The following is a 23,978-nucleotide window of genomic DNA, read 5'->3' as shown; positions in this document are numbered from 1 at the left end:
TTGACGAGGAAGGAAAAATTATATTGGAACCGGAAGAAGTCACAGAAAAAAGAACTCGACAGCTACGAAATCGATCAATTTCAGAGTATCTTATCAAGTGGAAGAACTTATCCGCTGAAGATTCCACCTGGGAGGATGAGAATTTCATGCAGAAGTATCCATAACTACTCAAGCGTTGAGGACAACACTTTTTCGAAGGAGAGGGGCATGTCGGGTCCCTATAATACTAGTGATTACCCCATTACTATTGTAGTTATACCCCTTATTAATATTGTTGTGCCCCTATTGCCCCATATTATTATTATTGTGCCCCATAGAATCCCTCTATTGTTATTTTTGTGGCTTTATATTATTATTGCTAGGTTGGCTAGATTATATTGTGACTCATTAGGCTCCTATATATAGAAAGGAGGTTTTTTCATTTGAATCATCCAAGAATTGTTCATTTATGTAATGTAAAGGAGGTTGCCCCCTCGAAGAGGCTGAATTCTAAGGCGTTGATCTATCTTTTCTATCTTTTCTTGAGCTGGTTCCATAACTCTCTCTCTCTCTCTCTCTCTCTCTCTCTCTCTCTCTCTCTCTCTCTATATATATATATATATATATATATATATATATATATATATATATAATTTGTCATATAAGTTTATAGGGCGTAGAATGTATGGTGATAGGGTGTTGCGTTAAGGGACTCGGTGGTGAAAAGTTCACAGGTTGAAAATTCCATGTAAAAAATTCCTATCATGCTAAGGGTTGGTGTGACCTAGGTTGGGTGTGACCCTATTGTGTGATTTGATAGCTTAGATACCCTTCAGTCACGACTACTCAAACTACTGGTTAAGCATGGTGGTCATCTCAAAACTCACATTATGTAACCAAAATTTTTTTATCTAATACAAATAAAATTTACTTAACCACCAATTATGATATAAACTACTTATAAACAAATATAATAAAAATATCCATATTTTGACTCAAAATTCCCAATATATGATCATAGATAATTTATATTCAAGGATATTGAGAGAGATTCATTAGTTAATATATTATATAATCAAAATATAAATTGTTCGCCTTCTTTATTCTATCTATCTATCTATCTATCTATCTATCTATCTATCTATATATATATATATATATATCATTTTTTTATTTTTATATTGATAATAATTTATAAATGTGACTAAAAATATATTAAAAATAATTGTTTTTGGAAATGACCAAAATCATCTAAATTATTATATATAAATTATTTTCTATGTTTATGTTTAAAGGAAATGAGATTTTAATTTTGGAAGTTACCCAGAGAAAATTTGACCAAACGCTCATTGTAATAGTAAGAATAATTCAAACATAATAACAATCTCATAATAATATTATGTAAATTACTCTAATAATTATCCCTACTCATAATTATAAATAACTATCATATTCTATGACAAAAAATTTGATCAGGTTCGTCTCATAATACCTTTTTCTATAAGTTCAAAATTTGATTAACATATTTAGATTATGTTATTAACCTTATTTATATTATGTTATTAACCCAATACTCAGGGACATTTATTACGAATTAAAGGTTCGTTCATAACCAACATTATTCACAACCTACACTACTTAGTAGCCACGAGTTTGCTTGATCCAAAGTGCTACATTCCATTGGTTGGAACATATGTTCGTTTCTATTAATTAATGCCTAGTGTCCTCCTACCTCCACATCTATCACTTTAGCATTTTCATTCTAGTTACTATATTCAACCTGCATGAGCTTTCTCATCTTATTCTTTTAGTGCTAAGTTATCCACTATCAAATTGTGGTGTCTCGCTTCACCTCAAGCTCCTCAGGGTCATCTTTAATAAATAAAAATTCACAACCCTCTCTAATAAAGGTAAATGTTTTTATCCATCGCTATATCTCTTTATCAACACATACTATATCAAATAACAAGTCACCTTACCTAACTAAGAGAATGTTTCATTTTACTTGTGAACTAATTGGTTGAACAATCTTAATAATACCATTTCTTGAAAGTGAATAGCATAGCTCCTATGCGTGAATACAATGTAGAAACATACTATAATACAATTTCCATAATCAAATTACTATATCCCAATATCAATGTTCCAGTATGCTCAATTCATCGTTCTTTTCAATACTATTCATGGTGTACTTATTGGTTTTTCTTATTTTTGAAACTTTATGGTCAAGCTCCAAAACCACATTTCAATTCTTAGATATTTCTGAGATATTTCAATGCTTGTTTGTAATATAAAATCAATGTTCCATCCATGTTAATATTGAGATGTTTCTTGAAAATTAGTAAGCTTGATCTAGTACATAATTATATTGCAACATATTTCCTATATTTTTTTGTTGCATCAATCTTGTTTTATTTGTTTATTTCCTATTAGAAACTAATCCTTGGTTTATTTTATACCAGTATTCCTTGCTCAATTAGTATTTCCAAAAATATTTTTATAGGTCTACATAGGGCATTTCTGGATACTACTTTCAATTCCTTTAATCATGGTTCATTTTTCTTATTTTTACACACCTTTTACACTGCAAAATTCCTTTAATCATGTCTCAATTTTCTTATTTTTAGACTTCAACTTTGATATTTTATGTTAGTAGGTCAAATAATATTTTTACACATGGCTCTAGCTGGTTTTATCTTTTTCTTTACTAGGTGAGTATAGCTTTGATGATTGTTTTGACGGCTTATATTTCTTCATTTAGTTGTTTTACGAAATGTTTATATGCAACAATATTCACAACCTAGACTCCTTAGTAGCCACCAGCTTGCTTTATCAAAAGTGTTATATCCAATTGGTTAGAACAGATGTTGGTTACTATTGATTAATCCCTAGCGTCCTCCTACCTACACATATATTCATTTAAAATTTGCATTCTAGTTACCATATTCAACATGCATGAAATTTCTCATATAATTCCTTTAGTGCTAAGTTCTCAACTATCAAAATGTGGTGTCTCACTTCATGTCCATTTGTTCAAGATCATATTTAATAATAATAAAAAAGTTGATAACCCTCTCTCATAAAGGTAAATGATAAAGGTAAATGTTTTCAGCCATGAGTATATCTCTTTATTAACACATACTACATAAAATAACAAGTCACCTTGCAAAACTAAGAATAATGTTTGATTTTCCTTTTGAACTATTTGATTGAACAATCTTAAACATCCCATCTCTTGAAAGTGCATAACATAGCTCCTATGCATGAATAAAAAGTAGAAACATACTATAATAAAATTTCCATAATCAACTTATTATATCCCAATCTCAATGTTCTAATATGCTCAATTCATCTTTCTTTTTAAAACTATTCACTATGTACTTATTAGTTTTTTTTTTAAGCCTTATGATGAATCTCCAAAACAACATTTCAAGTCTTAGATATTTCAATGGTTGTTTGTAATCTAATCTCAATTTTCCATCCAAACTCATATGATAATACTAATATCTTTCTTGAAAATTAGTGAGAGTGATATGATTGTGCATGCCAAGTAATACGTAATTATATTGCTCTATTTCCTAGATTTTTTTGATGCATCAACATTGTCTTATTTGTTTATTGCATATTACACACTATTTCTTGGTTCCTTTTATACCAACATTCCTTTCTCAATTAGTATCACCAACAATACTTTTCTAGGTCTACATAGGGCATTCCTGGATACTACTTTCAATTCCTTTAATCATGACTCATTTTTCTTATTTTTATACTACAAAATTTAATTAATCGTGCCTCAATTTTCTTATTTTTAGACTACAACTTCGGTATTTTCTATTAATAGTCCAAACACTATTTCTACACATGTCTGCAACTACTTTTAGATTTTTCCTTACTAGGATACTATAGCTTTGATCCTATAGCTTTGATGATTGTTTACATGCCTTGTATTTCGTCATATAGGTGTTGTACTTCATGGTTTATTTTTCCAATAAGAAAAATTAATAGTTTTACCCTCAAACATAAACATAATTATGTCAAATTTCCTTATTATTCAGAATTCCCAATGATAAACTACCATCATAGCATTGGCAGTTATATTATTACTTAGGTTTGCTCACTCCCAACCTTTATTTGTTTCTTTTGTTTTGATTCTATCCTTTCATTGTCTTCCTCCGCATCTTTCCATAATGTTTCTTCTTTCACCTTTTCATATGCATTTCCTTCCTATAGAGTCAATGTCCACACATGTACATGATTAACGTACAACTTTTTGGGTGCCTAAATATGGGAAATCTCAACTTATTCTTCCTTGGAACTTAAGGAATTATCTTCGCAGTCCCCGCTCATCTCCAATTAAGTTAGTTCCCCATGAGTATGTGTCCTTTATTTTATGTGTGGTTTCCTTTTCTTTCTATTTCCTGTCGATTTGCTTAATTTATGGGTAAATTTGGATGATTCCCATTAGGTGATTTCAAAATATTTTCCTAATATAAATAATAAGCCATTAGCTCACTTAAAATAATGTTGTCTAGGTGCTTTTAAAATATCAACCCAATGACATGGTAAGTACCATGGTGCCATTTCAAATAAAGGTTATTGAGTGATTTTTAATAATTGTCATAATGCAAATTAGAAAGCTATTAGGCCACTTTGAATAATGGCCATTTGAAATTTTCAAAATGTCAACATAATGAGAAGAAAAGTGACATTACTCCATTTTGAATGATTCACGTCCAACATTTTAAAAATATCATCCCAATGCAAAGGAAAATATGGCAAAGACATTTCAAATGATTCCCATGAAGGACTTTTAGATGATCGGTCGAACCCAGAAAAATTGTCATAGGGCCATTTCAAAATATTGCATCAAGCATCTTCAAAGTATCATCTTGATGCAAAGGAAAAGGCCATTTCGTTATTTTAAATAATTTTCCCATCAATCCCTTTTAAAGGATTCCATCAAGAGCTTTCAAAAGAGCATCTTGATGTGAAGGAAAAGGAAATTGGGAAATTTTAAATAATTCCCATCAATCCCTTTTAGAATATCAAGCTATTGAAAATAAAATTGCCGTTGTGCAATTTAAAATATTAATTCAATTCAAACGAGAAATCCATCAATCGTTTTCTAAAGAAAAAGTTGAATGGTCTACTTCTAATATTTACTTTGAAGTAAAATTTCAACTTTGTTCCACTTGAAGTCAAATTCAAATACTTGGAATTAATTAAAGAGAAATCCCCAAGCCTCATTCAAAATATCTCTTCAAACATAGGAAAAAAACTAAAGCCTACTTTGAAGGCATCACCTCAAGTAGAACAAAAATCCTTTGATCCCATTCGAAGTACTAAATTTATATTGATGTAGGAAGGACCTATATTTGGAAAATAATCAAGCCTAGAATTTAGAACATAAAATAATCAAGACTATAATTTAGAACATACTTCAAATTCAAAACCTAAAATATTCAAAGGATCCCCACATAATAAAATAATCCTGCCTATAATTTAGAACATACTTCAAATTCAAAACCTAAAATATTCAAAGGATCCCCACATAATAAAATAATCAAGCCTATAATTTAGAACATACTTCAAATTCAAAACCTAAAATATTCAAAGGATCCCCACATAATGATGGTGTTTGGCATATGGCCATGCCATCACATAAAATCAACAAACTGCTCTCTCACTTTCTCTTTAGCAATCCGATTTCAAAATGTGCAATGACATTTTAAATAAAAAACAACTCTTAAGTCTATTTTAATGCGTACAACTACTACAAAAAATCTAAGCAGGAAAACATCATTCATTAACAAATTCCTTGTCTCAAATTCGTACATAAATAAACAAAATATAAGATCAATAGAAATATTATACTAGGAATTCAAATAGATATATAGAACACTTGTCTTTTGAACGATATAGTCAAGGGAAATTCACCATTAGCTAAAAAACTTCCACCTAAACATATCTAATCCACTATGGATATGCCTCCACAAGAGATGGACTATGAGGCCACAATTGAAAAGGAAACTAGTCTATTGTAGTCATGTCGCTTACCAATTCAATATATCTTACACTCAGTGAATCAATTCATCATATAACACTCTAACAAACCATCTAGTAAGCCCAAAGATAGAATTCCCCTCCATTTCTCAATATAATAAAAAAAAAGATACTTCTCTTAACTAGTTAATATACCCTCAAGAACTATATTCCCTCTAGTGATCATTAGCATGTGCAAAAGGAATCTAATTTTTGTCTACCCTAGGAAAAACTTAGAGAGTTTATCTTAGATGTAAATTAATCAATGTGTAGCATTTCACATTGAAAAGGAAAGGTTTCTCATAAACACATCCACTGTTTTCCTCTACATCCATTCTTCTCTCTTATTAGGCTCATCATCTTCTATTTCTTGATTCTAAGTGGTCATATATAGGTTCAAATCATATATCCCATCTTGAAAATGTAGCACCAAAACTTAGAAACATGTGAATGTGAATAAAATTTCAAATGGTAGCTCAGAATGAGTGAAAATTATGAATAAGTTTGCTTGACAATAACCATGAGTCCATATGCCAAAGTGCATGGAGTGAACCATAATAAGTAAACGAGAATGGAATTTTCATGACCAGAGAGGACATGGAAAAATATATGGTTTGAACTCTTGTAGGGATGGGGTCTCTTATGCTCCTCATATCTTATATTGAATCTCCATGTCCTTGTAACTATGGAAGGTGGACTTCCCTACCAATGACCACCTCCATTGAATGATTGGTGGTTAAGGTTTTCTAATAAGGTTCATTGCAAGGAAGTGAAGGTTAAAGTAAGAAAATTAGGAAACTTATGATTACTTATTAACTCGTTCGACCTCATTTCCTCTTTCTCTCGAGTGAACTCAAAGCTACTCTTGTGATCTCCAATAGTTAAGGGTAAGATTTTTACATTAATTATCGATTATATATTTACATCTATTAAGAGTACTATGGAAGTTACATCTCATGATATATGGAGATAATATTTATTGAAAATATTTTCCTATACCTTCTCTAATTTAACCTTGACCTTGAATTATATATTGAAAGTTTATATAATATAATTACATTATTTACACTAGAAAAAATATTTTATCTAAACTCATATGATTTCACTGTCATTATTATATCAATTATTTAAAATTCAATCCAAAACATATAAAATATCACAGCCAAGGTATTACAATTCTACCTTTCATAATTCTATATGAAATAAAATTACTCACTTTTATGTAACCAAATAAAATCTCTAAATTAAGACATATTTCACCTACTCCTTCGAATTATTAGTCCCTGCCAACTGGCAATGGCATGGGACTATAGTAATCGAAATTTTCAAACTTAGAATTAGTTCAACTGTTTTTACCCAAAGTTTTTTAATGGATAGGACATATTTTACATATTTTACACTTCATTTTGTTTCAGAGTCTTATTTGTCCACATTCCGAGGCGGGGAGGCAAAACCATATCATATATGTTTGATCGACATATTTTGAGACTAGCTAGTTGCTTGGCATTTTGAAACTGGTGAACTAATATAAGCATTAGTCGATAAAATTAAATGCTAGCAAATAAACCACCGCTATTGGGTATTAGTATAAGTTGAAATTCACATTAAAGTACAGTATGGAGAGAGGTTGTGTCAAACCATGCCTACCTTGCCATGTCAAAATTTCCCTTTGCATGAGAGCAACCAAATTTAATTGCCTGCCTTAAAATTAAAGGCAAGCAAGACTGAACATTCTTAAAATGAAAGGGAAGCAAAAATTAACATTCTTGGGCTCTCTCTGATTTGTGCCTTTACAAAATATGTGCCTCTATGAAATCTGGAACATGAGCAAGAACATGTGCTTTTGCACTGTGGAGCATGAGCAACAACCTGTCCGACCTCTGCCTCTGCAAGTTTTGGAATGCCTCTCTATAGCGGAGTATGAGAATTTTTCTTTCCAAGCAGCGTATGACGGTTCTTTTGTCTGACCTGTGCCTTTGTGAAATCTGTAACATGAGCAAGAACTTGTGCACCTAGCTAATAACAAAGATATGTATGTGTATTGATAGTATAAAGAAGTATAAAACAACCATTGATATAACCACTGAAGATACACATAACTGCGTATAAGCCATAGAGAAGGGAGGTGCTAACGCAAGAGTGGACCATCAACAAGTACATAGAGAGCTAATTATAATATGAGTTAGCCGCAATGGGTAGGGAGAAACAACGTAGAAGGGAAGGAATGGGTGATTCGAGTGACTTTTTTTATGCAACAGTTGTTTCTTATGATTCAATCGCAAATTTTCAGCAATTTTCAGTGAATTCCAACAATTTCCATAAATTTACAAATTTATTTGCAATTTTTCATTCCTTTTTTACTCTATAGCTTAGCTAATGCAAATTTGATTTGATTGTTTCCAATGAAAACAAAAAATAAAAAAGCAGACATGAAGGTAATTGCTGGTTTTTGTTTAAGAAAACAACTTCAGCTAGAAACAAATGGGTATAGTACTAGGATAGGAAATTTACCTCTGTTAATGAAGCTTTCACATCCAACTCTCGATTGATCGGATGATGAGTGCTATATGGCACCTTATTGAGCTGAATATGACCCATCCTACTGAAATGACTTATTTGGCTTGGCCAGAAGCCACCCCGCTTTCAACCCGCTAAGGTTTTGAAAACTATGATCAATTTTCTTTTTCTATTCAATATCTGAGATTGGCTGGTAAAATGACCAATCAATCCTGAACCAGGGTTAGACTAGTTCCTCCCATCCATTAGCTGAATGTGCGGCCTAATGTCTGGGGGCACTGCACTAGAGCACGAGGGAAAGAACAAGGCAAGCCAGCCATCTTAGTAAGAATCAGTGGTCATTGCATCCTAGTAAGAATCAATGGTCATTGAAAACACTGCTACACAGGCATATGAGACCATATTGTACACTCATGCAGACGAGCTATGGAGAAGTTTCATCATTGTTGTCTCATCTCTCGACCCAGATTACGTTATCATTGATAATTTGAAAAAGAAAATTAGTACCAAACTGAGTGAGAGAAAAGTGCTCCCTTGCTATTATGTACGATGCATTATTCCACAAATGGAACTTAAACCAGATCTTGAGGAAAGAAAATACTGACCTATTGCTTTGCCACAACAGCACACTAGACTTTCAGACTGGAACAACATGTATTCTTAGATACCTACTCATGCAGCCCTTTCCTTTGATACTGGCCATGCTCTGCTACCCTCTACCTTAGCATCCTCTCCTTCCTTTTCTGTGGGTGGTTCAAAATATGGATCACTACCCAACACCCGTTTCAAAATCAGAAGTAGTAGGAATACACAATAACGAAACACCGTTGCTTGGAACATATAGTATCGTAGGTACCACTAATAGATGGTTATCTGGTATACTAACTGGTAAATAATCTGGTCCTGTTTTTGATGTTGGTGGATATGCAACTGGATCTGCTATTGATGGGTTTTAAAATTCGTAGATGCTGAAGTTCAAAACTCTCATTACCCTCAGGCTTTGAGCAAATAAGCAGTGTAGAAGATCTAGAGGCATGGGCAGCCGCTGGTTGAATTAGACACTCAACTTTCTTAGCTGATGGTAGAGGTATAACTTCGTGGGGAATGCAACAACTAATGACAGAACGCAACAACTGATGACGGTAGAGGTATAGTTGATGGACATGTAGGTTGCATCAATTTGAAAAAAGTGGACAAGTGTGTTGCATGCAATTTGAACGTCCTTACCAACGAGTGCCTTTAACAAGTGGACTACTCACTCTGGGAGAGTCCTGGTGGGCCGCAGCTACTTATACTTCCTATCTAGGGTACCTAACTACCAATCTGACTTGAGTAACCGACTGTGTAATAGCCTACTTTTATTACCATTTTTCGTTTCGCTACCAAACTTTCCACACCCCATACGCAGTGCCCAGGATGAACATAATTTCCAAGTTATTTTATTAATTCAAGCTCGTTAATGGAGTGCTCTAAATTGTTTTGGGCTTTTCTTAGCGTTAATATTGAGGAGAACAACTGTTGCATGTGATTTGTCATTTGAAAGTAATAGTTCCGGAGTAATCCAAGTTATCTGACGTTGTCTTTGATTTACAGGTGGACCTTGCCTTACCTTTGTGCAGGAGCGATGAGAATTTATCGCCTTATACCTGTTGCCTCCTCCTAAACATAATGATACAGTAAAACAATGTCCATATCGGTTTAAAAAATATTTTGGCTACCTGTTTTTAGGTGTAAATTTCGCAATGCTTTGTTTTACTCTTTCTTTTTTAGTATTGCCTTGATTAGGAATTGTTGCTCGATAATTATATATTCTTTAACAAGTTCCTGCTCAATTACTAACACAGGTCACACATAATTACTAATGCTACTGAACAACCATTGAAACATTTCGACTCTGTTAATTGACCAAATTCTGTAGTTGTTGATGATTTAGTTGACTCAGTCGACACCTCTCTCATCCATTCCACTTCAAAAGTCATCAGTTACGTACGTAATTGATACAACAAACACTTCCAGGAGAGCTACTACCTTGATTTCTGTCGATGCTTGTAGTGGTGCGGGTGCTTGCACTGATGAATCAATTGTTGGTGCTTAAACAATCGCTCCTAGTGTTGGTGCTTCCTAAGCCACTGTTGGAACAACTGCTTCGGCTTCTAGATTATCGAAATGACAAACTACTAAGAATGGGGTATAACGAGAAGGGCTTCATGGCTATGGGTCTGGATCTCGATATCGATCACGAACAACAGTAGGCTCTGGTGGATACTGATCACTGAGGTCCAAATATCATTCTCTGGAGGCTTTCAACATGACCTATTCTGAGTTCATTAGGAAAAACAATTTCACTTCAACTTTTGTTTCAACAGGCTCTGAATCTACTCCTGACTTTTTACTCTGCTGCCATTGGTTGTTGTGGTACTATTTCTTCCTGTGGTGATGCTGCTTCTTAGATATGTGTTTCAACAGGCTTTCTGCCGGCAAGAAAAGCTCCTCTGGCAATTATTTTCTTTCTGAGGGAGGGACTAGCTGCTCCATAGCCCCCTTGTTTTATAATTCCTCTACCACAACCTTTTAAAGACATGGATTTTTTTTTGCTCAACTATTTCTCTACCATAAACTTCTAAAATCAAATTAAAAGAAATAAAAAATCAAGTAAACACATAAAAATATAAATCATCGTCATAAATAACAATGAAATTAATTTACAATAACACAAATACGCTACTAAGGTTATCCGCATTCAAATATGCTTGGTTAAATGATACTATATGATTTTTTTTAATTAATACAATTCAAAAAATAGTTACCATGCTATATATATCTATATATATATAAAATTATCCGATATAAATAGTTGGTGAAATCAATTTATTCGCTAAAAAAAATCACAGAGATAAAGGTGTAATGATCATGTGAAAATTAGAAAAAGGCCATTAAATCATTCCAATAAGTTCAAAATATGCTATTTGTAGTACCCTTTTCAATAGAAGTCCTACAAATGCATAAAGTTTCAATTTAACTTTACACCCGAAAGCTTTAAGATAACCTGGGAAATTATTGCCGTGTATTTTATTCATTGTAAATACTTCTTATAAGATGTAAAATTATTATAAAGTTATTAACATTTAAATTAATTTAAATTAGCATAATTATATTCATTTAAATGAATAGGATTGATATACATTTATTTATCAATTAATCACATACAGATATTATTAAATGTGATTAAAAAATATTTATAAATATTAATTATTATCAATATAGTATTTACTATTTATTAATATATTAATTATAATTATTATTAATATATTAATTATTATTAATATTAATATAATAATTAATATATAAAAGTATTTTTATCATTATTATTAATAAAATAATTAATATATGAGAGTATTTTTATTTTTATTATTTACATTAATATTATTTCATTAAGAGGAAAAGATAATTATTAATATTATTAATTGATATTTATTGATTATTATATATTTATCAAAATTACTATCGTTAATGGTATAGATTGGAATAAAAATTAATAAATATCAATTAATAATATTAATAAAATATTACTAAAGAAATAATTTAATATAAATAATAATAATAATAATAATAATAAAATATTATATATGTAGGAATTTACAAGGTAAGTTCCTCAGACAGAACACCAAAGGACACCGCTCACAAACAGATCACAGATCAATACACCAGTATTTTGACATGGTTAAAACCCTCAAAGAGGGAAAAAGTCCACGGCCTGAGCCAATGCGGCCACTTCAGGCAATTTATTAATAAAAGAATGAAAATTTACTTATGCTTCTCTCATAGACGGATTACCCTAGAAATGACCCTCCATTCTCTTTAAATAGAGATCATGGACCAATCGGGTGTCAAGCCATGGATCAAGTGTCGGTAATACCGAGGAGAGAATGAACCGTTGGATCACTACATATCGTGACCGTCGGATTGTAAGTTACAAAATGTACCTAGTAAAGAAACACACTTTACCTAACTCTATACCTAACTCTATACAAGACCAAGTTGTACTTAACTATTTCCTATGTGTTAGAATATCCTAACATCCCCCCTTAAGAACAACTTGGGATAGGATTGAAGGATTTACAAATATGACACAATATGAGAAGGAAGGAGGCACTAGAGCCTATCCCCCCTCAGTGACAACTTCCTGAACTCCAACCATAAATCGAAGTTTAGTGAACTTTGCCTTTGTAAGAGCCTTTGTAAAGATGTCTGCAACTTGATCATCTGTTGAACAATATTGCACTTCAAGAACATGGTCGTGAATGAGCTTTCTGATGAAGTGCATGTGCAGTTCAATGTGTTTGCTGCGATGATGTTGGACTGGATCTTTTCATAGCTGAATGGCACTTTGATTATCACACCAAAGTGTAGTCGGATGCCGCTGCTAAAAGCCAAACTCTGACAGGATCTGACGAAGCCACAAGGCTTCCTTACTAGCTTCTACGGCACCACGATACTCTGCTTCTGCTGAAGAAAGAGAAATGGCACCTTGTTTCTTGCAAGCCCATGTAATAGGTCCTGAACCAAGAGTGAACACATAACCTGCAGTAGACTTCTGATCATCAGGGTCACCAGCCCAATCGAAGTCAGTGAAACCAACCAATAGAGGAGATGCTTCGGCACTGTAATGAATCCCAAATTGAACTATACCTCGAACATAACGAAGTATTCTTTTAACTGCTTTCCAATGACTTTCATGTGGGTTTTGCATAAACCGAGCAACAAGGCCAACTGCAAAGGAAAGGTCAGGACGAGTATAGATTAGATACAAAAGTTTTCCTACAAGTTGACGGTATAAGGTAGCATCAACTTCAGGAGAAGTACAAGTGACTGAAAGTTTGACTCCAGACTGAAAGGGAGAAGGGGCTGGCTTACAGTCTTCCATGTGAAAATGGCGTAGAATATCACAGGCATACATGGACTAAGAAAGGGAAATACCTTCCTTGGATTGCAAGACTTGAAGACCGAGAAAATAATGTAAGTGTCCTAATTCTGTCATTTTAAACATCCTTTTAAGGCTAGACTTCACATGGTTTATAAGGTTGGGATCACTACCAGTTAGGATAACATCATCAACATAAAGAACAAGAATGATAAGAGACTTGCCCACTTTCTTGGTGTAGAAAGTATTGTCAGAATGACACCTAGAAAAGCCATTTTCTAAAAGAAAGTTATCCATTTTGGCACACCAAGCTCAAGGAGCTTGCTTGAGACCATAAAGGGATTTCTTAAGCCGACATACAAGGCTAGAGTCTATTTGTATAAAGCCAATAGGTTGTTCCATATAGATTTCTTCATGCAAGTCCCCATGCAAGAAGGTGGATTTAACATCCATCTGATGGACTTCCCATTTGAAAAAGTAGCAAGGGAAAGGACAAGGCGGATAGAGTTCATTTTGGCAACAGGGGAGAAGGTTTCAGTGTAGTCAATGCCTTCAACTTATGAAAAATCCTTAGCAACAAGACGAGCTTTATGTTTATCAACTTTCCCATCTGGTCCATACTTGGTTCTGTAAACCCATTTGCATCTAACAAGTTTTCGTCCCTTTGGTAGAGGAACAAGATCCCATGTATCATTTGCCAATAATGAATGATATTCTTCATTCATAGCTGCTTCCCAATCTGGATGGCCTGAAGCTTCCGCAAAGGTGTCAGGATCATAATTCACTGAAGCTTGAGCTAGTAAAGAAGAGGCTCTCTCGAACTGAGAACGTGTACGTCGCTGATCTGTAGGATCACTGGCAAGATCACCTCCTGCATCCCGAGTAGCACGGACCCATTTTGGAAGCTGGGGAGCTGAAGGAGGATCCTGAGAAGGTGGGGGAGGATTTTCATCCTCGCTTTCATCATCTGAAGAAGAAATATTTTCAAAAGTAGAAGAGATAGGGAGAGGTGGCACATCCACCGAACTAGGCTCACAGGTCGATATATTTTCAGCAAACTTTACATCTCTTCTAATGATAACATTTTTGGACTTAAGTGGAATAAGTATATATCCTTTGACATCTTCAGAATATCCAACAAAAATACATTTTTCACTCTTAGGTTCTAAAGCTTATGTTACTCATCTGGAATATGGGCCCATGCTTCACTTCCAAAAACACGAAAGTGACTTACATCTGGTTTGATTGAGCTCAATGCTTCTTCTGGAGTGATATTCTTTAAAACTTTAGTAGGAGTGCGATTTATTATGTAATTTGCACAGTTAATTTCTTCTGCCTAATAATTAAGACTAAGTCCTTTAGATTGAAGCATACAATTAGCCATTTCCTTTAAGGTGCAATTCTTCCTTTCAGCTACACCATTTTTTTGTGGAGTATATGGAACATTATGTTGCATTTGAATTCCATTCTCAGTGCAAAAGTTGATGAATGTGTTTTTAACATATTCTCCGCCATTATCAGATCTTAGCTTAAGAACTTGATGTCCAGATTGTTTTTCAACAAAGACCTTAAAGGCCAAGAACATGTTAAATACTTCACTCTTGAGTTTTAAGAAGTATACCCAAGTGCGTCTGGAGAAATCATCAATGAAAGTTAAGAAATACTTGTAGCCAGAGAATGAAGCAACTGGAAGTGGACCACATAAATCACTATGCACAAGCTGTAAAGGGGCTGAGGCGTGCCAAGAGGCACATTTTTCAAAACTGTCCCGATGATGTTTTCTGACTACACATCCAGAACAAACACCATCTCTGCAAGATACCATTGGAAGACCTGTCACCATATTTTCTTTACATAGATTCTGAAGAGAGCGATAGTTTAAGTGACCAAATTGCTCATGTCAAAGTTTGCTCACTTCATCATTATGAGCAACAAATACTGAGGGAAGATTTGATGACCCAAATTTGTGAAACTTATACAACCTTCTAGAATCATCAGCAATGCCAGTAGCTAAAATATGTCTAGGATCTCTTAGGTCCTTAATTACAACATCGTGAGGTGAAAATTCAACGATTTTTCCTTCATCTGAATGAGTTATCTGATATACAGATAGAAGGTTGCAGGATAAGGTTGGAACACATAATACATCATTAAACTGACCATTGTCTATATGAACAGTTCTAGTCCCTACAACACTAAGAGATCTATCATCACCAACATATATATTTTTGGTGTTACAATCATTTAAAGAATAAAACATGGCTTTGTTTTTGGCCATGTGATAAGAAGCTCCAGAATCAATGAGCCACTCATGAGAATGAGAAGAAGAAGATACATTTAGTGCATAGCCAGACCGAGATGCTTGACAAGCACATGCAGAAAGTGCCATTCCTGAAGATGAAGTTGAAGTTGAAGAGTGCTTCAAATGGATGTTATGCTTCTTCATTGTTGCTTCCAAGGCTTCCATCTTCTTAAAGCATTTGGATTCTAAGTGGCCATCTCGATTACAAAAGTTGCAATGTCTATCAGTGTTCTTCCCTTTGTCTTTATTTGTCTTATCATTTTGTTGGAATGATTTTTCATTTTGAAGTTGAAATTGCTTAGGACCCTTGTTTGCTTTAGGACCATTCTTCTTAGGATACAACTTCATAGGATTCTTTGGATTTGGTTGTTGCTGGGCGGCTAACGCTTTTTTAGAAGAGTTTCCAAGATGAAGAAGACCAAGGTGTAAGAGTTTTTCTTGTTCTCTTATTAAAGAATCACAAAAGGAATCAAAGGAAGGGGACTTGTAGGTTTTTCCTTGAGAAATGAAGGCTTCTCTTATAGAAGGGAAGGTGGAAACAAACACAGAATAGGCTGGTCCCAACTTAGTAAGAATGGAGTAGATAAGGCTACTATCTTCTTTCTTAACCTTAACAGCTTCCAAGAGAAGTCTAAGGGTCTTGAACTCTGACAAAAAATCTTCAATGCAAGAAAAATTATTGGGGTCCAATGTAAGCAATTCATTTTCAAGTTGATGGGCTTTAAGTTCATTTTTAATTCCAAAGACTTTAGTAATCTGTTCCATTGCTTCATCAGGAGTATCAAGTTCAATATGGAATCTAAGATATGGAGAAATAGACATCCCATTTAGCTGCCTTGTCTTCATCTTTCGGTTTGGTCTCTTGGCCTGTGGCTATTCTGTAAAGACCTTTACTTCTAAGTAAATCCACAATGTAGGACCACCATTGGAAGTAGTTGGTGCTGTCAAGAATAACTTGGCATGGAATTTCCATTTTTTTTTTTTAAAAACTAAAGCTATAAAAGTTGAAACTAAGTGTTTCAATGGAAAGATCTCGAAAAATTAGGGTGTTTAAAAAAAAACGGTTCTGAAAACAACTTCTGGATGAAGAAGTTATGGCTTTTTGAAGAAAATTCGATGAAGTCGCCGACGAAGTGTGGGAATGTGCGGAAATGAAAAATCCGCCCCCAGAGAGAGAGAGAGAGAGAGAGAGAGAGAGAGAGAGAGAGAGAGAGAGAGAGAGAGAGGTTGATGCTTTGGGTTGCGTGCTTGCTTTGAGAAAGCTCTTTTTCCCTACAAAACAAAAAACACAAAACCCAAAACGGACATAAAAAAAAACAAACCTTGCGGCTCGAAGTTAGCTTTAGTTGGAAACTAAATATTTTAAAAAACGAACCTTGCGGCTCAAAGTTAGCTTTAGCCGGAAACTAAATATTTTCATCAATGTTTCTGATTTTCTGAGATCACACTAAGGCGCAGCGGAAAAGAGGATACTCATGAGAAAAATCCTTCCTTTCTGTTTCTGATTTGCCCAAATCGCACAGAGCCGCAAGGCAAAGAGCATACGCAGACATGAAAGGTATAGATCCGGTAATAAAAAAGTTAAATAAACCGAAAATCGAAATAAATAGAGAGAAAATAACCGTAAACTGCAAATAAACACTGTATACCTCCAAATCTTAAAAATGACACAGCTAGGGCTACCGGAAACCTTTTCGCGTGAAACGAAAGGGGTTCCTCATGGGAACAGATGCTCCCAACACAATAGAGTAGTCCTCTCGGCTCGAAAGCAGTCAGAAACAATAGATCTAGGAAACAACAGTCGGATGCAGTTCTACCGGCTTCAGATTTGGATCACCAACGGACGTGGCCCTCAAATAGCTCTGATAACATGTAGGAATTTACAGGGTAAGTTCCTCAGATAGAACACCAAAGGACAACACTCACAATCAGATCACAAATCAATACACCAGTGTTTTGACGTGGTTAAAACCCTCAAAGAGGGAAACAGTCCACGGCTTGAGCCAATGCGGCCACTTCAGGCAATTTATTAATAAAAGAATGAAAATTTACATATTCTTCTCTCATAGATGGATTACCCTAGAAATGACCCTCCATGCTCTTTAAATAGAGATCATGGACCAATCGGGCGTTAAGCCATGGATCAAGTGTCGGTAATACCGAGGAGAGAATGAACTGTCGGATCACTACATATCGTGACCGTCGGATTGTAAGTTACAAAATGTACCTAGTAAAGAAACACACTTTACCTAACTCTATACTAGACCAAGTTGTACTTAACTATTTCCTATGTGTCAAAATATCCTAACAATATATTACTTATTATATTAATAATAATAATAATAATAATTAATATATTAGTAATTATTGTCTAAGCACTGTGGATTATTAGAAAACCTTGGAACCTCCTTTCTTGGCACTTGAAAGAAATTTGGCATCTGACGAAAACTATAGGACCACTCATCCATTACAATTAAAGTTCGGCCTGTGCATGAAACACCTCCTATGTGTATTGTGCATCACTAAACGACTTTGATTTTATGCACTGGAGAGAAAGTATGAGGTTGATGGAGTGATTGAATATGGACTGAAGAAGGGCAGACACTTGATTGTATCAACAACCCATGATCTGCATTACAAACACCGCTACAGATAACTCTGACATGTGCATATACTCCTACTTACTCTCATCATGTTAAGTTCTTCTTATTTCCACTATGGGTACTTCCCATATTTCTAAACCCCGCTCTAGCAAAGGGAGACCATGAAAAATTACCCTAGGTAGTCTTTTTGAGTACATTGAATCTTTAGAAAGATGAAGAGAAGAAAGAGAAAACCATTTTAAACTAGAATTAACTACAATGATTGACAATAATCACAAATCATTAAAAAATAAAGTACTCTCACTCAAGACTGAACTCCAAGGAATGAAGGGTAGAATTCAATAGGGCGCCGCTGGGCACCCCTCTCCACTGTTCAGGGTTTTATGTTAAAAATATTTCGACCCTCAATGCGTCTGAGGTTGAAACGGCCTCCCACGTGAGAAATGTTCCCTGGATAGATTGCTCTGTCTGCGTTAATGGGAAACAAATCCGGTTGTGTATTCATATGTCCCTTCTTGGTATGATGCGGGTCCGATCTACCACACTGTTGACGCCTTTAACATGGATCCGAGCTACCGATCTAGGGCCGATCTCAGATCAAGTATGGGTAGGGAATATGGACCTGCCCCCCCAGGGTTTTCAGTTTCATCCGCCTTCTGCAGAGTAGATCAGGGCTCCGCATGGTAGGTTAGGGATGGATCTACCAGATCTAGACAGAGATAGGCAGAAACAAAATGATACCTCGTCAGATCCAGATTACAAATCTGAAAAATGGGATTTGAGCAAGGCAGATACAGCAGATCTGAAACAAATCTTCATCAAAACTACAGAAGGCAGACACATTTGTGTGCAAATCTGGGAACGGATGAGCATTTGGGAGCTAAAAAACAAGATCCAGGACAGATTGGGAATTCCAGTGGCACTCCAAATCCTAATACTTTCTGGGTAATGCTTGCAGGAACAATACACACTCCAGCATTACAAGGTTGCAAAGGATTCAACAATTATCCTCAATCACCGATTGCGAGGTGGATCTAAGGGATCTAGCGACGCAGCAAAAGGGAAAGAACCTACAAAGGGGAAAGAACATGCAGCTGTTAATATACCTCCAGGGCAGTATATCGTGGATGAAGTACCAGAGAGCCCCTCCATTCCGCTGGATATCCCAGAGGTAAAGTGCATATTATCAGATCTACAAAAAAAAGCCATTATTTGTGGATTTAACGACTTCTGGCCTAGAACGGATACTTTGTATCAATGGATTCATACGGCCTGGACAACAAACTGCCAGATCCACCTATGCTCGAAGGGTTTCTTTATAGTAATCTTTCGCATTGAAGAAGAAAGGGAAAAAGTACTCACTGAAGGACCATGGTTCTGGGGCAGTGCAGGATTATTTGTTACCCCTTGGTTCCTAGAATTTGATCCAAATACCATGGTGGTATCAAGGATGCCGGTATGGGTAAGGTTGCATAACCTTCCGATACATTTCTGGCACTTCAAGACCTTATCAGTTATAGGGAATACCCTTGGAAAAATGTTAAAGATCGATATAGATAGACACTTAAAAGGAATCTTTACCTTTGCTAGAATATGTGTCGAGGTAGATCTCAGCCAAGGGTTACCGGAAAAGCATCATCCTGAATTTCAACAATACTCAGTGGAAACAACCTCTGGACTATGAGAATACAGCATTCAGATGCAAGGGATGTCAACAAACAGGTCATCTGTTCAATGCATGCAAAAGCCTAAACAAGAGCAAGCCACAACAAAGGAAGCACAAAGGATGGCAGAACATAGATTCTGTCATGAAGAAGAGAACCGTGGGAAAGAAAGCCCCCTCAGTATCAGAAGACGAAGAAACAGAAGCAGAGGAGGATGATACCACCATTGAGGAGGCTGAAATAGAGAACCAAAAGGAAAATATAGCAGCCAACAAGGATTCACAGTCACACTCAAATCAGGCAGAGACCCAGCAAAATCAGGGAGAGATGACAAGCGTGGATCAAGGCATGGGAGGCATCAAACGGCATCATCACTCAGATACTTTAGATTCAGACAAAGAAACAGGGAATCCGAATGTAACAACACAGTTAGTCATTGCTTCGACCGAGCCCACTGTGGGAGAGTGGCGCAAGGTTGAAAAGAAAAAGGGGAGAAAAACCTGAAGCGTGAGTTTTTTACTCACTGCTGGAAATCAGGCTTCTTCTTTCTCTTTTCTTTTCTCTTTCTTATTGTTTGTGCACGTTAGTTTACTAACGCTGCTAGCCCATGTGGCAACTTACTGAATGCTTCATTGCGTCTGCTAGTGTAACTTTTCATTAATTCTTTAATAAAAGGTTACCGTTTTTTTCCTTGGAAAAAAAAATATTATTATTGATACATATTAATGACATTTACAATAATATCATTAATAAACCTAAGGTATTAATATTTCAAAACCAAGTGATTAATATTATAAATCCTACACATTTAAAACCCAAAGGATTAATATTATAAACCCAAGGCATTAATGAAGCCAAAAAATTATTAATATTGTAAGCTCAAGAGATTCATAAACCCCAGCGATCAATAAAACCAAGAGATTCATATTAAACACACTGAATTAATATTATAAACCTAGTGAATAATATTAAATCCTATGAACATCAACCATTTGATCAATATATCCAAGCAAGTGATATTAAAAACCCCAAAAAATAATAAACCCAAGGGACCAATACTAAAAACCAAACACATTACAAACCCAAGTGATTCATATTAAACCCAGGCAATTAATATTATGAACCAACGTATATAGACCCTAACTATGTGATGTGTGAGCATGGTCAACGATGGCTGAGCATGATGGATTTCCATATAAAGTCAATATTTTATTATATGTTTAAAAAAATAAAACAAGAAGGACCTTATATAAGAATTCATATCTTTTTTTCCCTTCTTTTTGTAAATAGTTTTTTTTTTTTAATTCAAAAAAAAATTGCAACATGAAAAGTCAGAAAAGAAAAAAAATAAAGATAATATGTAAGTCTCAGGTCGCAGGTGGGACCTTTCTATTACATAAAAATATTTCTTATATAATTGACGTTCCAACTCCCGACTATAGCGGGGTCGAGCTCCATAGTCGAACAAAATGAAAGAAAGTTATTCACGCTTCACCTTCCATCTTAACGGGATACATTGCATGTCGGGGTGATAGCCATCGCTGGAAAAAAAATTAATTCAACACCATATTGACTTTTGATTACCTGACTAGGTTTCCTTTCCATTACAAATAAAATACTTTATTTATTGGTTTGCGTGCGAACCATAATTTTAATTTGGCTTTCTTTACTTTCCTATAGATTAAATCTCAAATGAAAATAAGCTATGTTTGAATAAAACAATCCCCGAACTCCAACCATGCAACCTCACCTTGATTATATAAATATTTTAAAGCAAAGGGATTCATATTAAAGACATAGAATTAATATTATCAACCGTGCAAATAATACAAAACCCTCCAAATTTTATTATAATCCATGTGAATAATATTAAACCCGACAAACATCAACCCTTATATTAATAAAGCCAAAGGAGTCATATTATAAGCCCAAAGAAATAATAAACCCAAGGCACCAATACTAAAACACCAAAGAGATTACAAACCCAAGGGACTAATATTAAACCCAACTGATTAATATTATAAGGTAAACGTATATAAACCCTAAGCATGAGACATTTGAGCATGTTCACCCATGGTTGACCATGATGAATTTCCATATGAAGACAATATTTTATTATTTGTATAAAAGAAATAAAATGAGGACCATATATAAAAAATTATCTTTATTTTCCCTTTTTTTCTGTAAATAGTTTTTTTTTCAAAAAAAAATTGAAACACAAATTTCAAAAAAAATAACTAAATTCAAAAATGCAAGTCCAAAGTCGGAGGTTGGTCCTTTGTATTTCATAATTTCATTGCACATGTTTCAAAACTTTTGACTCCTGACTACAACGGGGTTGTGCAACATACTCGAACAAAATGAGTGAATTTTCTACAAACCCGACCTCTCAAGTACCAACGTTTGTCTTACCTCGACTACACTGGACATCGGGGATGTCATGAGTAGTGACACAAACTTGAAATTATCACCATGTCAACTTCAGACTACCCGATTTCCTTGCGCTACAACTAGGAATAACGTATTTTATTTATCACTTTACGTGCCAACAATAATTTTCTTTAATCTTTCTTTACGTTTTTTTAAATTAACCCCCAAATGGCGATTCATTATGTTTAAATAAAAAATTCCCTGAGCTATGACCATGCAACCTCACCTGGATTTTCGCACAGAAGTGGTTAAAAGATCTCATCACTTTAATGAATAATTAACATGTTCCATGTGAATTTATTGTTCCATGTCTCGAGGGTCTAAACAAAATTTAACAAATTTCCTACTTTCTGCTTTCTACTTTACAATCTCTTATCCATACCTTGTTTACACTCCTCTAAAATGCATCTCTCATTACAAACAAAAAAATTCAATTTCATTGCAAGGATTGTAATTTCTAGTAAGAATGCATTATCTTACACAATTGCACTAGTAAAATTCATATTTCTTATTGAAAGTTGAATTATTTTTTATTCCTTTTCAGGGAATAACATGGGAAATATAGGTAAATCTATGATGTCAAAGTAGGTTATTCAACATATTAACAAACAACTAAAGGTAGTCTAAAATCTTGAACCAGAAGATTGCAATGTCAACCCAGCTCTAATTTCTAACACAACCTTCAAAACCTAGATGGCAAGTATGAGGAAGTGGGAAGAAATTTATAATATTTTTGAGAATGGAAGTTGGTTATGAAACGTCAACTTAGGAGAAAAACATTCAGTTTGAAAAAATTAGAGGAACAGAACTACACATAGTGGTTGCTAGAGCGAATTTTTTTCCTTATTATGACATGTTTTTGTGGGTTATCCAACATCTATATTTTGCTACCCATATTATAGTATACTGCAACAAAAAATTTATTAACTCTTGGAACCCACAACTACTTTCAATAATTTACAATCTTAGTCCTCCTGAAGTTCTCTTAAACACTCAATTTCTAGATAACTTCAACAACATAGTATTCAAGAAGTGTGAAGGGAATTATGATAAAGTTGTGAAACATTGGCTATGAGAAGATAGAGAAGAAGAGGAATAAATGCAACATGATATATCAAAATTATGAGACCAAGTGCAACAAAATTCACTCCCACAAAAACTAACAGAAGCTAAGATGGATGTTTTAAAGAAAGGCGTGGAAGCTAAGATGGATGACGTGGAATCTCAAATGGATGGTTTAAATAAAGGTGTGAAAGCTAAGATGAATGACATGGAAGTTAAGATGGATGGTATAGAAGAAAAACTTAAAGGCAACATTGAAGATTTGAAGATATATTTGACAAAGTTGCTACAAGAAATTCTTACTAATGGCGAAAGGTTAGTAAAGGAAACTCATGATGAGAACAAAAGAAATTTTAATCATGATTTTATAGACTCTAACATTGCATTGAAGACTCACCATCTTCCAAAGATTGATATGAGGAAGTTTGATGACAAGGATCTCATAACATGGATACTAG

Source organism: Pinus tabuliformis, chromosome J, assembly GCF_031772625.1.
Source record: "Pinus tabuliformis cultivar Carrire ecotype Pingquan chromosome J, CPIR1, whole genome shotgun sequence".
NCBI classification, from domain to species: Eukaryota; Viridiplantae; Streptophyta; class Pinopsida; order Pinales; family Pinaceae; genus Pinus; species Pinus tabuliformis.
This window is presented reverse-complemented; position numbering follows the sequence as displayed.